Below are 12,597 nucleotides of genomic sequence, written 5' to 3' on the forward strand. Positions count from 1 at the left end.
AAGCAAGAGCTGTGACAAGAATGGGGACAAAGAAAAAAAAAGGAACAGAATGTGAACAAGCACAAAAAAGAGATACATTTTCTAAAACTTCTCTCTAGATATCTGAGAGGGGCTGATGTCTCCCAGAAGTAAAGATCTTACTTCTTTGCTATGAGCTTCATCAACTTGTATTTCAAAAGCCAGAGCAACCCACACAGATGACGACTCTCATCTCTGCTGCAGCAATCAAAAGGTTGTACAAGGAGGATGTTCTGTTCTCTTCAGAATCATCTGCAAGCTGAAATTGGAAACATGATATCCCTACTTCTAGCACCTCCCTACTTTATCAAAAGCCCAACAGAATCGTAGCTTCCAAACATTAGCAATGGCAAAAACCTCTTAATTAGGAGAGCTGGGAGCATGACATGGACAAGAGTCTGAAAGGATTTGACTCGCTCTTGTAAGAGACCAACCCCATTAATTCAACATTCAGAGCACAGAGTCTCCTGTTCAAGCTGCTCCGAGAGGCCTGAAACCAGATGTGGCTCTCAGTGGCGAGATGGCACTCGTAGAGGAACAAAGTTGCAAATACGAGACAGCCTCAGCAAGCAAAACACCTGGCAGCTCTCTGATGGGCTTCTCCGCCAGGGTCTCCAGTTGTTCATCTCCATCCCCGTTTGTAAAGGCATCGCACAGTAGAAATGCCGACGAGAGGCGTGAAGCAGATCTCAGTTTGACCTGCCCCAGTTACAGTTAGTTGCTGCAAACTGCTGGGGAGCAGCTCTATCAGCAAGATGCAGAGTATCGCTGAAGGATAACACTGAAGGAGACAAAAGAGACAGATAGGTACAGGCATCTAATGCTTTTGGTCAACCAAACCTGCCATGTTCCACAGGGACAAGTAATCAAGTCACCTCCTAGTGACAAAGACCTGTCAGAACTCATTTCTCCACCTCTCACCTCGCAGAACTCATTTCTCCAGGTCTCATCTGGCAGGCAAGACAGCCGATGAGACAACACCAGTTAGGCATTCCCACATTTAGCTTAGGATCAGGGCAGTCTCTATCTTTTAGGCTATTAATTCCCATCACCACAACATCTGCCCATCCAGCCCAGACTAACAACTCTTTTCCAGGGTCTGGGAGATCTACTAAAAGATGGAAGTGTTTGAGACCCAAAAGCAGCAACGAGCTCCAATTGCCACCTCTGCACATCACATTCTACAGCTCATCCTTCCCTCACAGTCAGCTCTGGTACTGCACAGTCCAGATTTGAGCAGATGTCAAGTGTGCAAAAAACCTGACACAGAGCTCAAGAGAGAAAAGACAGTCCTTAGGATCTGTGGATTACAACAGCTACCTCCCGTCATGGTGTATGCTGGGGCCCAGCATGCAGAAATTCACTTGCACCTAGAAGACAACCTTCCTGGTGTGCAGAGTCTGCAAAGCAAACAAATCATCTTGGCCGAAGCACAGGAGGAACTTGACTGCTGGTAAGGATAAGGAACACCAGGTGCTTTCCACACAGAGGTAACTCAGACCAGTTTTATGTGCATATTTTAACTTCTCTAGGCATAAACTGTAGTTTGTCTTGTGCAAAGTGGGGCCAGAAAATCAGCTGGATCTGACAGGCCTTCAGATGGGAAATCGCAAGATGAATCTTAATCCTGACTCAATGTGCTATACAGCCCTGGGCAAGGCATGTCACCTGCCCATGCTGGCACTGTCAACCCTCCAATTTGAATCCAATTCTTGTAACAGCTAGCACTCTATTTTAAAATTCTATTCCTGGAGACTGATAATTACTTGTGAAACTCAGACGTCAGAACAGTTTCAAAACCTCATAGCTGAAGAAAAGAAACACCTGAACATAGAACTTGAAGTGTCCGTAATTTTCAGCAAACAGAAGAATGAAAACAAGGTGCAATTCCTGGAAAGTGGAAATACTGTTTGTAAGACAGTGTTACAAGGTCATGGTTGCCAATTTATTCTCTCTGAATTCTTATTAGTGTAGCAGCAGAGCTAAAAAAGTAAAGAAAAGTCATGACTCAAACACCACCAACAACCAAGCCCTTATCTGTGACCACAAGCACCGTGTGCACATGACAACTTTGGGGTTTTTCTCAACCTGATGAGAAAAGGAAAGTGGGAAGCACAGCCAAACTCTGCACAGCTGGTCCTCAGGTGACCTCAGTCCCAGGCAGGGCACTGTAAAGAGCTGAACACACAGCATTCCTAGCAGTCCTGCCAGAATGCAGCACAATGAACCTACAGTGAACAAAGGAAAAACTAAGGACGACTGGCTAAGTGGCTTACCAGGATTCTGGTGCAAGGCCAATGCTTGGGGTCTGTAGAGCTATAAAGGAAAGCAGGTTTTTGTGTTCCTGTGCTGCTGCGTATTTGGTGACGCTGTGGTAGTGGGGATTCGTAAAGAAGATTCCTTCTGGGCATGTAGTAGGTGTCCAAGGTGCACACAAAACAAAGCTGTCAGATCATCACTGGAAATTTCCCAGAGGAGATCCTGCACATCTCTGCCTAAGGCAACATTATTAGAAACATAAAAAGCCCATCCTGGTACAAAAGCTAAACGCATAAGCCGGTTGCTGAAACAGATCAGAAGGACATACATCCATGAGAAGGAGTTCTACAGCACTGAAGGGAGCCACAGAAATGCCAGAAAAATGTTTTTAGGGGGCAGTGAGGTGCCACAGGCTGGGCCACACGCTCTCCAAGCTGCTTTGCAGGATCAGTGCCAGCCAAGGAGACCACCCAGCAGCAAATACAGGCTGATACAAAAGCACTTAAGGAATTCAGAGGTGTCCTTCAGCTGATATCACTTCTGATGCATACACCAGATAAGGCAGACTTGCTCCCCTGTCCCAGAGGATGTTACACAGAGAGGAGAAGAAGGGCCATGGTGAGGTGTTTCTGCAGCAGAAGCCTGTTGCTCCAGCCCACAACAGATGCAGAGCAGGAGCACACCCAGATCACAGAATCATAGAGCCACCAAGGCTGAAAAGACCTCTAAGATCACCAAGTCCAACCACCAACCCACCCCACTATGCCCACTGATCACGTCCCTCAGTACCACATCCACACGGTTCCTGATCATCTCCAGGGACAGTGACTCCATCACCCCTGGGCAGCCCGTGCCACCACATCACTGCTCTTTTGGAGAAGAGATAAAATCCAACCTGCACCTCCCCTGGTGCAACTTAGAGCCATTATCTCTTGTCCTAAGGGTACTGAAGCATGAAGTGTTTGCTCGCTCATGGACTGGAAGCATTAGTCAGGAGCAGCTGCATAACAAGGAGGATATAAAAGAAAAGGGCAGCAAAAGCTTATTGGCTCTTTTATCACTTTGAACCAAACATCTGCCAGTTGCACTGTTTACTCTACCTTCTTTTCTCTCCTGCTCTTTTGAAAGCCAGTAATTACTGTAAAAACAGTGCTTCTTGTAGGACAAACACCTTTATAGGTGAGTAGGCTCTTGATTTTATAGCACTGTGAGATTCAGTGATCTCACATATTTACTGTGAGCATCATTACTTACACACACTTATAACAAGTACCCTCATTACAAGCAAAAAGCACATATTTGGACTGCATTACAGCCAGACAAGCCTCTCTGATCAGGTGAATGTAAAGGAGAAATGAGCCTTGCCAGAGAACACTGATCTCTGTGTCAAACATGCTTCCATGCAGGCTAAATTTCCAAGAGTTGCTCCAAGACACTGGGCACCCATTTGGTGGAAATTGTTGTAAAAAGCTCTGCAACAGCCACTGAAAGACTGGGAGGAAAGCAGGAAGAAAAGTTCCTTCTCAGCATACTTTGTATAAAATTAATTTTAATCTTTCCCTTCTTGTAGGAAATTCGCTTCCATTGTTTGGGATCTGTTTGGGTGGTTGTTGGGTTCTCCCTTCCCAAAGGGAATGGCAGGAAAAGAAATACATTGAAAAATTAGAAAAACATCAATTGTTTTATAAGGTTTTTTTTTTTCTTTAAAAGTTAAGAGAACCCATACACACCCTGGGCTGTGAGCCTGCAATCAGGTGTAATATCTGGTACGCACTCTCTCTCTCTTTTAATTGCCTGCACTTGATTGTACTCCTTTAAGGAAATAGGAACGAATCCAGGAACCTTTGTGTTGTTTATTCAGTGGGAGATTAGCCCAGTTTGATAGCTTTGAGCTAACCCACACTGCACTATCAACAGATGACTTCATTATGGGACATGCCAACAAGATAAAGAGGTATATCCCAGAACCATGGACTGCTGGAATGGGCTCCTCAAGGACATACTCTGCTGCTTTGCACCATTCCCCTCGAAGATCAGAGAGAAATTCTTCTTTACGACTTACCCTACCAACTTGCTGAACTTTGTCAAAAAATCATGCCACAAAGAAACCCGCTGCACGAAGACCCTAAGGGCCTATCTGCGCAGAGAGGCTGGCACCAGTTCCCTATTTCCAGCCACAAGTGCCATGAACTTCTCCAAGCTGCACTCACCACTGCTTTCTGAGCGTCACAATTCAACAGCACAGCGGAAAGCAGCGACACGCGCCAAGAACTGTCAGAGCAACCCCTCTGCAATACAGACAGGTATCCCCAACATTCCAAAACAACAGTATCTCCCCCAGAAAGGTGCCACAAAGGCTCTGTCTCTGTCGCACCCACACACCATTCCTCAGCTAGCACAAACCAAGGACACTTCACAGCTGTCACACTGGCAGCGTCACGGTGTTGGCACTGCAAACACGGAGGGCGTGTGTTTGCTCTGGAGCTGCTCCTACTAATTGGGGTTTTGGCTTTGTTGGCTTGTTTGTCTTGGGGAGCGGGAGAGAAAGCATCAGTTTTTCCTCAACAATATTTGGGCCATGAGTTAATTCCCAGCAATTAAAACCAAAATCCGAACCACATTTTTTCCATAAACATCTAATGGTCTAGGATGTGTCAATGTAACTAGCATGCAGCAGATTTTCCACAAAATAAAGTACAAGCCTGCAGTAAGACATGACAAATAGCAACAGCTAGTTTAGAAACAACTCATTTTTACAAATGCCTTCATTTGAAAAGGCTTACAAGTTTCCTGAAGCTTTTTTTTTTTTTTTTTTAAATGAAACAAAACAGAACAGGGCAACATCTCAAACAGTGCAACACCAGGATTTATCTCATATACCACAAAGGCAGAGGAATGGAAAAACCCCACAGTATTATGCCCTTTGGCATCAAGGAGAACTCATTGAATTTCCAAAGACTGGAGATCGTTCTGCACATCCACAAAGGACACAATTAGCCAAGAGAAAGTAAATATCATTCACTTAGTCAAGTAGAAAAGGCCCTGAGCAGTATCAGGTTTCTTGCTGATGCCACTGCTGTTAATGTTCTACCACAAGTATGTGGTTGCTAGAGGACGGGGGCAATCCACTCAAGAACTGTAATTGAGAAAGATAGGATTTTTTAATTGCAAAGAGATAACATAGCCTTTATTCTCCAGCTGAGTCCTCATAGCAGTGTTGCGAAATTGAAGGCACACACTGCCCTGAGTACAGCAATTAGGAAGGAGGTTCCATGTGTTTACATCAAGTATGCTCTCCACACGTGCTCTGCCCTAACGGTGATACCTACAGGAAAGGCAGGAAGAGAAGATAGAGGAAAAATAGGTGAGAAGACAGAGGACTTGGCACTCAACATCAGACACGGTGGATTGCTTCTGATTTGAGCTGAAAACCAAGCAAGGAGAGCCCCATCAAAGCAGATCCCCTGACTCCTTCTCTACTCCCAGGGCTGCTTGGCAGCAGCAAGGCTCCACAAGGAAGAAGCTTCAGGCCTAAGCTGGCATTTAAAGCTCTGCAAATAATCTTTTCAGGAAATGACACAGGTCCAGAGCAGCTCCTCAGCTTGTTGAACTGAACATCACCAGTGACTGCCTCAGAGCTGCCTCATCTGCCCCTTGAGCAAAGCAAAGTGTGTGCACAGCAGGTTGTACCTGCAATAGCAACCAGAAGCCAGAGTGGTCCCACCAGATTCATGCTACTTGGCCACGCTGGGTGCAAAGAACAGAAGTAAGGAAAGAGCTACGTCTTCATTGATCAAGATCCCTGATCCGGAACTTAATGGTACACAAAGAACAATTGACAGCCTCGTGCAGAACAGAGCTCCCAAATCACACACGGATGAAACACCAGACCACCCAGCCCCCTTCTGAAGTAGGAATTCTACAGCTGGATAGAGCACCCTCTCACACTGTGTACTGAGGAATTTTGAGAGCAATTTCTCCTCCACCTGAGCCAGCAAGATCTCTGTGGCACCTGAACAGCACTTATTCAGAGGGCTACAGCTGCAGGAACTGCACGAAGTTAAGCCTTTTTTCCTCATCTCCAGCCTTTCTTGAGAACTGGACAGAGTGATCTCACCACTGTGATTGCTTCTGGCTTGCAAGCTGGCAACAGGATGGCGAGAGAAGTTTCACCTCACAACAGTGAATCTTCAAGATGCACTTAATGGATTAAAATAAATACATAAAAAGCAAGATTACTCGGCAGGAATGAGCAGGGAGAAGGTTTCTAGACAGCAACTCCCCAGAGAAGCCTCTCTGCAGCTGCTGCTCCATGGGTTTCGCCCACGAGCAATGTATGGGAGCCACGGACAGTCTGACCTTTCTGCAAATGTATTCAAACAAACACAGCTGAGGCAGCTGGGCGAAGCCAATCATGAGAAGACAATTAACCCGATCTCTGCCTCACTGGAACGGCCACAGTACCGCTGTACAACGCTCAGTTACCTCTCAGCAGAGATCCTCCCAGCTAACAGCAGCCAGCAGCAGCACTTCAAGCAAACTCAGAAGCTGATGCTGTCTGGGAGGTGCTTTGTCTGAGAGAGCTCCCTTTGTTTAGGTGCTCTGTCTGCTTGGGGAAATTAATTAAAATTACTGGGGGAAATCTTCCCTCCTTTGTTGAAAGCTGTGACCAGGTCAGAAGCCCACAGCAGCAGCACTGACATGGGCTGCAGAAAATAGGGGGTAAGAGGAGAGCATAGGTGAGGTGGTAGAAAACTTCCTAACAAATGTTTTTAAAGACAAATTCTGTTTTCACAAAGTATTCAGGAAAAAAGTCCTTAGTAGTCAATCTAACAATCTAATCTGAGTACAGTCGTACTCAGAAAACACCACGATCACACATACTCTAAGCAGTACTTTTTCTCTCTAAGCTTACCCTTGACAGCGCAATGCAGCCATTGCAGTGCTATTCCAAACCCATAGCTCCAAAACCAAGTGGTCACCAGCATAGGTTAAACAACCTGCAGAACTACATCAAAATGAGAGCACATACTTTCAGTTCAACACTTGCAAAGGCACTGGGTAGCCCAACCTGAAGAATTCACCACCCGTTAATCAAGCATCTCCAACTCCTCAAAGCCAACCCCTGCATTCTCCCTCTGCCACGGGAAGGCAGGAAACCAGAACAAAAAGTTCCTAGGCAGAAACTCTGCTGAGACTCAGCAGCTGTGAGCTCCTTCAGCCTTCCTTCCCTCAATTCCTCATCCAAGAGTGACTTTCCATCCCCTCCCCAGTTCCATAACCCGATGTTTTCTCTGTGGCTGTCCCCAAGTACCTCCAGGAGCAGGATGGTTTCAATTCTCTTCCCTGGAGCCAGCAGTAGTCCACACCAAAAAGCAAAGGAAGAAATAACACTACCACTGTACACAGAGTATCTGAGCAGGTCCCGGCAGGAGGTGTGGTTTGCAGTGCTCCCACTACATCCCGTCCCCTTTCCAATGCAAGCTGGCTAGTAGCAGTCAGTGCAGAAAAGGCACAAGGAATGCTGCCATTGCATTCTCAGGGTAAATTCCTCATAATCCTGCCTCATGCACAGCTGCGAAGGGGAAAGGCTTGTTCCTAAGTTGCCTTAGGCAAGAGGGGAAGAAATGGGAAGGAAGCAACAATCTCTCATCTGTACTGTGTACTGTAGGGTCACATCAGCTGGAGCTCCCCAAGGCAGGCATGCAGCTTGCTGTCCACCCCACTTCAACAAGAGCAGGGCTGGAAACTATCCCTGTGAGTCCTACCTCAAACCTGATGCCACTGACTTATTACTGCACTGCTTGTCTCACAAAGAGAAGCAAGAAAGCACAGGGAAAAGGAGAGGTAAACCAGGATCCTCCAGATGGCATCTGAGGAGCAGAAACTTTATCAGGCCGCAAACAGCAAAGAACACAGCTCCCAGGAGCAAGAGATGAAAGATCTGCAAGAGGCAAAGGTTAAGGTGGGACACTCCTCACACAGTTTTCTTCCACTAGAGAAGGGCAGCAAGAATGACCGCGCACCCTTCGGGGCAGGCTCTGGCTGCGTAGTCAAGGCAAATAAAAATCAGACCAAGTGTGTTATCTGCCTCTGAGCAGGGGAATGTACTCACCATTCTGTTTATCGTTGCTGCAGAGATGCTTCACACTGACCTGTGGTCTCAGCCTGCACACCTCGTGCTAGCTGGGATGCTGCTAAGCAGCACAGAGAAGGAAAAGAGCTGCCCTTCTGTGCCTCACAGCCTGCCCTGTCTCTCATCTCCTCCTGCAGGCCCTTATAAAGCTTCCCCAAGTACTGACTGCAACAAGCTTATTGAACAAACAAAAAAGGTGTTTTGGAGCCACATTAATGAATCTTTAGCACTATGTGGGTAAAGGTCAAGGAAAGCAAAAAGTTATGGTTCCCATAGAAATGCCAATCCAACCATACTGTGTATCCTCTGTATTTAATGGTACGCTGCTGAAAAAGAAAAAGCCCTCATCCTCTGATGCAGGAAGGGTTTAGATTTAGCAAAGACACTCGACTACCACCCCCCCACTCTTTTATTTTTCATAGAAGTGGGTTTACAGATCAAATTGGATTAAAACAATCTTAGCATCACTGCAGCCTCCCTAATACTTCAGGAAGCAGTGAGGGCTCTCAAGCATGATTACAGACTGAATGCCATGTGCCCAACCTGAACAGAGGAGAGGGACCCAGGCGTCAGAATGGGGTGAGTCACCAAACCACAGTCTGCCTTGATCTTGTGCTTGAGTGCAGCAGGGATGTGACAAGGAGAGAGGACAACCAACAAATCCCTACACATCCAAAGATAATGCTTTTTATGGACTTTGAACTTTGAAAATAGTTACATGTACAGAGTGATTTCATTATAAATTTATCTTTTTTGAATCATTAATGTACCAGAGTGGTTTATCTTTTTAACATTTTCTAGATGCCTGGAAAGTGTTAAAAGATCATGCACTGTCAAAATCAAGTCCATAAAAAGTGGATAATCAGTCCACTGCTACCTGCTTCTTTGATATCCCTTTAAAGGATATCAATTTAAATACCTCCTGCCTAGGATCCCAGATGACAAGTTTGCAAACAGGAGAGGAGCAACTTCACCACAGGAAGGTAGAGGAAAAGGAAAAACAAAATGAAACGTGACATGTGCACATACAGATTTTTTTCATTTGAATATATACACTGCACACTTCTTTCCATACTAATATCATTCAGTGAATCTCTTGAGCCAGTGCTGTATTCTGTCAGGGCAGCTCTCTCCCTGCTGCAGAAGCAGAGTTTGCTAAATGCAGTTTCTCTTCCTGTGTGCAGATGACATGGGAAGAGAACAGTATGTACAACTCAACTGGATTAGTGGTCTGCATTCAAAACTGTGCCTGAAGTGCAGGAAACTGCTGAGAGTAAGATTGTGCAAGTATAGAAAGACAGGCTTGCTCACTTCCTTACCTGGGGATCTATTCTTCAATACCAAGGACCTATCAAGAAGAGTCAGACCTGTAACGACTGCCATACATCATAAGGGGAAAGCGATCCCCAACCTCAAGCTGGTGAGAGCTCTTTATAGGATCATCATGAATGATGCACTGCCATGTTGACCTCTCTCCAGCATAAATCTGTGTATTGCTGTGTTCTCTGACGAACCTCTGAAATCTTATCTTTATACTTTACATAAAACCTGCACCACTCTGCCCAGCATGAGTAACTACAAGTGGTGCTTTTGCATGCAGCAGCTTAGAACAAGCAGCTGGATTTGCATAGGAAGCAAAAGATGTTTTGTGCCATAGTTAAAGCATTAAACCAAAGGGTTTTGTGCTTCTGTACTGGAGTAGAGGATTACTCCTCAGGTTTCATATCTAAAGGGCAGAAATCTTGCCAGCTCATGTAAGAAGTAAAGAGGATGAGGAGGAACAAAGGGAGCTCTTGAGCGCAGAAGCAGAGTGTGAAATGGAAGAAACATGCATCTGCAGGGACATCTGCATTCTTTATCCCTCCAATAAATTTGAATTCCTTTCCAAGCTACCATGATATCAGACAGAAGGGCACAGCTCAGGACAACAGACTCCTTGACTCCAAAAATCAGAGAGCTGAAGAGAGGGACGAACCCTTAGCTCTGTCAGACCCTCAGAGCAGCTCAGAGGACTTTTAGCTCTGCAGGCCCATGGAGCTGCAGCACCTCTAACCCCAGCAGACAGACACGGGAGCTCCCAGCTCCATGCCTTCTGCTTGCAGAGCAACCAGGTGGCCGCTCCTCCACACTCACCGTCCCTTTGGGCAGAACCACACGCACCTTCCCTCTGAGGCTCCAGTGTCAGGGCTTCATGTCTTGGATAGAAGAGGTGAGGTCTGGTTGCTCCTCCGGGCTGCAAACTCAGCCGTGCCTGCTAAGGGGAACAAGGACTTGGTCACGCCGTGTCTTATCTCAGTGATGACGCCTGCCTTCCTCCTTGGGCAAAGCTCAGCAGCTGCCCAGGAGGGCAGCTGGCCCAACGCCCGCCCCAGGTCTCAGCCTCAGGTGATTCACAGTGGAGAGGGATGGACAGCTTTGCCAGCCAACCCGTCCCACCTGAAAAACGGCATGGGTATTTGCATTTAGTCCATATGCCTGGGTTAAGTGCAAGTCACTCTGAGCAATATTTACACATCCCATCTCCTCACCTCAGCTCCTCCCAGCACAGCACTCTGCTCACTTTCTCTGAACGCAGCCCTTGTAGCAGGTAAGGCTCAGCCCAGCCAATGTCAGCTGAGAGTGAGACCATAGGGAAAGATCTACTGGTGCCATTCTGACAGTACAGTCATCTACAATTCCAATCCTCAGCAAAGGATAAGCTCGATCTGTTCTCTTCATGTGGGGACAGTGGGCAGCTGAAAGCACTGCTTTGACGTGAAGGTGGTCTGCTGAAGGGTACAGAATCATTAGATTGGAAAAGACCTCTAAGATCATCCAGAGCAACCTCCAGCCCAGCCCCACCATGCCCACTGACCACATTCCTCAGTGCCACATCTCCACGGATCCTGAACACCTCCAGGACAGTTATTCTACCACCTGCCTGGACAGCCTGTGCCAATTCTCCCTTCCCAGGGGCTGGACAGTGTGCAGCCACAACAGGATTTCTGCCAGCTTTGTTTCCCTCCTTTCAGGGAATCACGGTAGATAGCAAAGGCAGTGCCATGCACTTGCAGTCAGCCAGTGCAGACTTCTGGAAGCTCCCTGTACATCCCTTCACACATCCTCACACACTTCTCTTAATTCCTTTACTACATCCTAAGCATGGGTCACTGACACTGCATAGTCTGTATGACATATCTGGGCAGCTGGCATTTTTTTTTTTATGCCACAGAGATACCAGTCATCTCACGCCACCATTGTTGATTCTTTCCCTTAAATGTCTGTCTGATGATATGTAAATATGTAAGGTTGACAGACATGAGCACGTGGCATGAGCAGAGCACACTGTACTTCATCCCACAGCAGAACATTTAGTGACCCAACCTCAGCACTCCCTATGCAGCTGCAGAGGTCAGGTTTGCTTAGCAAAACTATAATTAGAGACACACATAGGGAAATCCGTCTAAAGTCAGCAAGGAAATTACAGCTTTAGGATGCAGAAAGGGGAAAAGAGAAAGTGCTGGAAAAAATACTGAGAGAAGCAATGAGAGCAACGCTGAGCATCTCCCCTTGGAGCTGCTGGGCCACATGCTACCTTAGAGGGAGCACAGTGACAGAGGACAAAGCCTCACTGATTGCTTCAGAACTTCTCCTTGGATGCTTCAAAATGGGTCATTCTGGATTCCGATGTCTGAAGTAAAACAGGTGTTTTAAAACTTTAGCCCTTATGCAGACAGCAAGCAAAGGTACTGGGCAAGAGCAGGAAAGACATTGCACAGCTCCGTAAAGAAAACAGAAGTACTACAGCTGAAACCTCTTATCACTGCCTCTAACGTCAAGCTGAGCTCGTGGGAGCAGGCAAAGAGGTGGGAGGATTCCATCTCCAGCGCAGCCATATCGAGTCAAAAATATTTAGGCAGTGAATAATACGTGAGCTGCATTATGGAAACCCATCCCAGCTTACTGCACATGGGGATCAATATCTGCAAAGCTCTCCAACCATGAAGAACACTGCGCTGGGAGCTGTGTCCATTTGATTTATGTTACTTGTCTACTGAACCTCATCCCGTCGGGTCACTCCTGAGGCAGCCAGGATTACAGCACTGCCTGCATGCTGCTGAAGACAGCCCCATGTGGATTCCTCGCCTGCAATAACATCTCCAGATCAAGGAACGATAGAGCCTCAATTCACAACACATATCAAA

Source organism: Meleagris gallopavo, chromosome 5 (assembly GCF_905368555.1).
Source record: "Meleagris gallopavo chromosome 5, MGAL_WU_HG_1.1, whole genome shotgun sequence".
In the NCBI taxonomy this organism is placed as follows: domain Eukaryota; kingdom Metazoa; phylum Chordata; class Aves; order Galliformes; family Phasianidae; genus Meleagris; species Meleagris gallopavo.